This window comes from Sinocyclocheilus grahami, unplaced genomic scaffold (genome assembly GCF_001515645.1).
Source record: "Sinocyclocheilus grahami isolate Dianchi unplaced genomic scaffold, SAMN03320097.WGS_v1.1 scaffold524.1, whole genome shotgun sequence".
NCBI lineage: Eukaryota > Metazoa > Chordata > Actinopteri > Cypriniformes > Cyprinidae > Sinocyclocheilus > Sinocyclocheilus grahami.
The window spans coordinates 561,591-567,998 of NW_015505703.1; the positions used below are offsets into that span (position 1 = coordinate 561,591).

Here is a 6,408-nt window from a genome sequence, read left to right on the forward strand (position 1 = left end):
TGTATGCGATTTGTGAAAAAAGCAGAGGGGGGAATAATTTTGAAAACCTTTTTTTTCAGAGCATAGCTTTAAGTAACCTAATGTTAGTGTAATATGTTAACAAAGCAGATCATAAGCCCGTCTTTTTAGCAAGTACCTTAATGCACCTTAAGATAATGTGTCATGTCATGAAATGTTTTTAATAGGCCTAAGACTGAAACTGTAGGCTATTTAACGTGATCACAATTTAATAAAAACATTAGGCCGATTAATTTAATTTTAACGGTTATTCAAACAACGAATAAATTATACAGGAAAGTGAGCAAAGAATATTTACAGTATCAACGGAGCTTTTTGAAACTCCGAATCAGTTAAACCATTGCATGGCAAAAAGATTCACTATTTCGAAGCGCTCCAATCGGATCGCGTATCACAAATCATTTTATTCAGATCGGGACTTCAAAGCGCTTATCGCGAATCATTTGATTTGATGAAAATCACGCCCATTTTTCAAGAAACGAAACTTTCGTTTCGAGATGTAACGTTAGCTCTCTAGCTCTTTTGCTCAGCAGCTACTTTCATTGTGTGCGGAGCATATGAAACATGCTCTTAATCTGTGACTGAGGGTCAAATACACTATGACATTCCACGGTGACATGTGTGCTGATCTTTGAAAACGCACTCCTGCACTAGGTAAGACACAAATCTGAAGTACGCTTGCGTTTATAATCTGTGTCAGTTTAGCTTTAGCATGTCACACGAGGAAGATATCAGACTGCAGGTTCGTAGTTCGGGCATGACTATCATACATCTGGTCATATACAGCTAAAAACACTCGCACGGCCTCTTCATTCTTTTACGTAAACTTGTCTGAGCCGAATTAACTGTTAGCTTGCTTGTCAACATCAGTATTGCGTTGTCGAGTTTGTTTCGGGCTATTGGTTGTGCAGTTTTGCTGTTAAAATATTGGCTTATTATGTACAGAACGTGAAGTTAAGTTAAGTTGTCGATAGATGTATAAGTTTTGTTTGTTTCATAGGTTAGAAAATGGTTGGGAAATACAAGTTCGCCATTCAGACACGTCATAGCCTGACGTTATCAATAATAGCCTATAATGTTAAAAGAACAGCATATCATATATAGATAATATATTTCTATGCATATCCATATGCACGTGGTGATTACAATTTAATGGCTATATATTACTATAGTTTTATTTAGTGGTGGGTTTCTTCTTGCTCGGATTTTTCTCTTTTTGTTTTAATTTACAGAGAATTGAGCGACAGCGGCCTCTATCGGGGGACTTTGCCATATATGCGTTTACATTGTTTATTTTATTAAAGGGGTCATATGATGAAAGTTTTCCTTTCTCTTTGGAGTGTTACAAGCTGATTGTGCATAGATAAGATCTCTGAAGTTGCAAAGACTAAAGTCTCAAAACCAAAGAGATATTCTTTATCAAAGTTAAGACTCTGACACGCCCCCCTAAAACAGCTCATTCTAACACGCCCCCACATATCTACCTCACTATGTGGAAATATTTGCATAATCACGCCCAAAGAAAGAAGGCGTGGTTTCAGTAACCACAGTTAGTGTTGATGCCCTTCATTTCTATATTAATTTAGGTGAAATTATCTATTTTTATGTGTGTATTAATGCATGTACTTTTATTTGTTCTTTTGAGTATTTATGTTGCGAAAGGGTGATATTTCCACAGAAGTCATGAAAGACAGGCATTTACAGTGATTTCACCATAATTATGGAACAGTAGTTAGGCACAAGGTGAAGTGGAGGACAATTAATATTGTTTGGAATGGCTTGTTGCTTTTATAAAATGGCATCAACAGTAGTATAATAAAACACGGCAGTGTTCAATAAATTTCACTAATAATCACAACTATTCAATTCAATTCAAGTTTATTTGTATAGCGCTTTTCCCGATACAAATCGTTGCAAAGCAACTTTACAGCAAATTAAGTTTCTACAATATTTAGTGGTAGCTTATCAGTGGTGACTGTCAGTTAATGTACATATGGCAGAAATGTACGGAAAAATCTATTAAAGACGTAATCAAACAGAAGATGAACACTATTAACAGCAATTATTATATGATGCAATCAAACTTATAGCAAATGTGGTAGTTCTGTATGTTGTTTCAGGGTTGGCATCATCTGAGGTCCTCTGAGGGGTTGACATCATCTCTTCTCATGTGTTCTGGATCCAGACTGAAGCTTGTGTAAATCCTACATCCCGTGGCAAAAACAGAGAAACAAATAGAGACATAATTAGCGTAGCTGCTGTTCCAACCAAGCAAAATTGATTTGTTTAACCCAAACTAAAGAATAATAATGTGCATTTGATCAGATATAACTGCAGTACAAGATTATGAAATGCATTATTTGAATGCTTGGCCAAAGAGATGTGTCTTTAATCTAGATTTAAACAGAGAGTGTGTCTGAACCCCGAATGTTATCAGGAAGGCTATTCCAGAGTTTGGGAGCCAAATATGAAAAAGCTCGACCTCCTTTAGTGGACTTTGCTATCCTAGGTACTCCCAAAAGTCCAGAGTTTTGCGACCTTAGTGAGCGTGATGGAATTTAGCGTGGTAGAAGACCATTTAGGTACGCAGGAGCTAATCCATTAAGGGCCTTATAGGCAAGTAATAATATTTTGTAACTGATACGGAACTTACCCAGTCAGCAAATTTCCTTTGCCGCAGATTTGGCCCATATCAACAGCTAAAGTGTGGCCCAGATTAGTTTGTGTTCGCCGGCCCAAAACTGGTCCACATCTTTTTAGCCAGAACTGAACCTAAACAGTGCCATAACCCAACCCAGAGTGAGCCAAATAATAAAAATAGATATGGCTGATATATGGACCTTATATGGTATTCTTATATGGCTGAGTTCTGTTAAGGGCTGATGGCCCTTATGTGGCCCACATGTGGCTGATAAACCAAATGCCATTATTTAACCATATTTACACCACACCTATTTATTTATTTTTTTAAATACCCATTACACAGTAAATCTTAAACACCAAAATGTATTCACACTCATTTTTAAAATGTTTATTGTAGAATTTTAATAACAGAATTACAATACAGAACATAACAGAAGTGGGCTATTTTGCAAATGCCAGATGAGTGAATAAATGCAAAAAAATTGATACTTTTAGTAAGTCTCGCCAGTCTTTCTCACTCACAGTCTGTCAGGAAAAAGAAGAGTAAAAAGAACATTAGTATATCATAATTAGTATCACACATTAGATATTATTTCAAGACAAGCACATAAATTAGTGTAAATCAGCACTGCACACATTCTTTTCTATCACCCAAGACATTGAGGAAAATTTTAGCTACTTTAATAACAGGCTATTTTTAGACATAGTACTTAATTATATACATAATATTAATGAAAACATTAGTGTAATTGTATCTCAGTTTTGAAGTCACAGTTTCATACATTTTACAGCAGGGGGAGAAAACGTACAATTGCTTTTTTTTTTATAAACAGTGGTTTACTGAACAATTTATGGCTCTGCCTTTAAATAAATTCAATTATAATTAAAATTTTCTTAAGGATAAAAAATCTATCTTAGCTAATGCTATACAATAGGGAGCCCTATTAGAGCACATTACTAAAATGTTAAAGGCTGCATTTAACAACAGAGCCCAATCTATTAAATTAAATTAAATTTCTATTTATTTTTAGATACAGTAACCAACACTAAAAAAAAATAAATATGCAAACATATAAACTGCACATTTGCACATTGCGATTTTCTAGCAACAAGCTGTGGACACTGAATGACTTGCCTGCGGTAAAGGTAATGCTGTTTTAATGCTGAGATTACATGACATGAGCGTGTTTATTTCACGCTATAACCGGTTGTAACTAGTAGAAAAGAGTTTTAAAGGGAAGGGATGATGATATTTGGCTCACTCTGGGTTGGGTTATGGCACTGTTTAGGTTCAGTTCTGGCTAAAAAGATGTGGACCAGTTTTGGGCCGGCGAACACAAACTAATCTGGGCCACACTTTAGCTGTTGATATGATCCAGATCTGCGCCAAAGGGAATTTGCTGACTGGGTCGCTCTCCGCGCTTCCGCTTGCAGCGGTCTGTCACGCCACATCAAAGAGCGTCAAAACGGCATTTATGGATTTGATTTCCTGATAAAATATACATAATTTTAAAGATGAGACTTTGTTTCTTATCGAAAAGAACAAAACACAAACCTTATGATTACAGAATGTAATGTATAATAATGTATAGTGAAGATTTATTCACGGCTATGAATTGAAACGGATTAAGTTCCGCACGTGCAGTGGTTAAAATGACACTGTACTTGTTCGGTACAATTTTCAGTACGAATACGTGTACCATTACACCCCTAGAAAACATTTAAAACACCAAAACTGCACTTAACGGCATAAGAATGTGTCTGAGCAAAGGCTGTTGTTGTAAATAGGGAGCGTTTTCATCATCTTCTTCTTTTTTAACGGCGATTGAAAGAGGAAGCAGAGCGGGAAATAACGGATATATTTTCAAAATTTCAGTAATCCACCAATAGGAATAAGGGAAGACACAAAGCAACCAATAGCATTGTTGAATGGGCTGAGATGTGGACTGCCACTAACCTGCCAACAAGTTTATATGTGTTTTTCCAAATAAAAGCCAAATGTTAACCATAAGTTAACATATTCCATGGTGTGCCATAGCCAAGGCACATATGGCTCTCAGTTGTGTGCTATCATCTGGACCATATACCTCAAAAAAATTGTCATCCAAAAGAAAATTCCCTCCAATTCTAAATCCATGGCAAAACATATACGGTTAAAGTTTGGCCCATATGTGCTCAGCCATGCCATACCTAGGCCAAATGTGACAGCTATCAGCCATATTTGGCCCAAACGTTCATGCTATCTGGGTAATAGGTAGCCAGTGCAGAGACTATAAAATTGGGGTAATATGATCATATTTTCTTGACCTGGTAAGGACTCTAGCGGCTGCATTTTGGACTACCTGTAGCTTGTTTATTGAAGATGCAGGACAACCACCTAGCTTTAACTGAAGAAAGTTCTCGCACATCCAACTGTTAATTTCATCAATGCATTTGCAGAGGGAGTCAAAGGGGCTATAGTCATTTGGAGATAAGGCTAGGTAAATCTGGGTATCATCAGCATAGCTGTGATAGGCAATCACAATTTTTTGTTTATCTAAAGTCATTTTTGCTTATTAGTATGGTTGAACTGGATCAGCAAAGGTCAGCAGCAAAGACATTGGTTAATAAAATGACTAATTATTGGGATTAGATACATTTGTGTTATTTAACATATTTAATTATTGCAGGTTTGCGTCATATTCTGAGTTTGCATTTCACTGTTTTAATTCATTTTGATGAATACTAAATCTGTTTTTTGTGAGTGGGATGAATTAATGCACATTCACATTTAGTCTAGAACTATAGTAACATCATGTTCACACAGCGCACACAACTCCTCTGCACTTCCGATTTCTCCCAATATGGGGACAGGAGACTTGTCAGTCAATAAATGGGAAAACAAAGTAACTGGCGTTACTTTTTTGAAAAAGTAAGTTAGATATTTTCTTGTAAATTAAAAAAGTAATACGTTACTTTACTAGTTACTTGAAAAAAGTAATCTGCATGCATAATTATTATGCAAGTTGATATTCTGATTAGAGGTCTACACGGAGGACCCGGGACCCGACCCTGGATCCGTACGGGTTCGGGGCTATATTTTAAATGGTCAGCCGGGTCCGGGTCGGGTCCCAATCTATTACTTCGTGTCCCGGGTCTGTTTAACATTGTGTGTAATACCCGAGTCGATCGGTTGCATTTTCAGCAAGTCCGTCTGATTTACGCACCAAACTTATTTTGCTTTTCCTATATCCATAGCAATTTGCTGTGGAATATGTGCCGGTCGGGTCTGTGTCTTCCCGGCCGGGTTCGGGTCCATCTTTCAAATAATTGACGGTCCGCGTCGGTTCCGGATAGTATATTTTTGACATTTCTCGGATCTGCACGGGCCCGGGTCCAACTTTCAAAATAATATAATTTTTGGACCCGTGTGGACCTCTAATTCTGATTATATTTTTTTCCAAGCACATTTTACCAATTCCAAACAATAACCACTATTAATCTTGTAATCACTTATAATCTATGTATTATTGTTCATGAAGGCTGGAAGTAAAAGACGCCTTATATTCAGGTGTGCATAATTATTAAGCAGGTTATCTTCTACAGATAAAATCTCGAGATGGACTAAAAATTAACTCCCAAAACTTATTGCCAAATTCTGGAATATAAATTCTTCAAACAGTGGTACAAGAGGATGTGGTGCTGGTCCTTCAAGAGTCACTCTCAACTTATCTGTCTATAAAGCCTATATATATATATATATATATA

General features: G+C 36.6%; 1 protein-coding gene across 1 annotated transcript in view; it reads left to right on the top strand.

Moving 5' to 3' along the window:
- Window positions 1-451: 451 nt before the first annotated feature.
- LOC107555077 (E3 ubiquitin-protein ligase rnf213-alpha-like) overlaps window positions 452-6,408 on the top strand; it is a 127,183-nt gene continuing 121,226 nt past the window's right edge. Inside the window, exon 1 of the mRNA XM_016237774.1 lies at window positions 452-672. The gene's annotated coding sequence lies outside the window, so the exon portion shown is untranslated. The remainder of the gene's footprint in view (window positions 673-6,408) is intronic.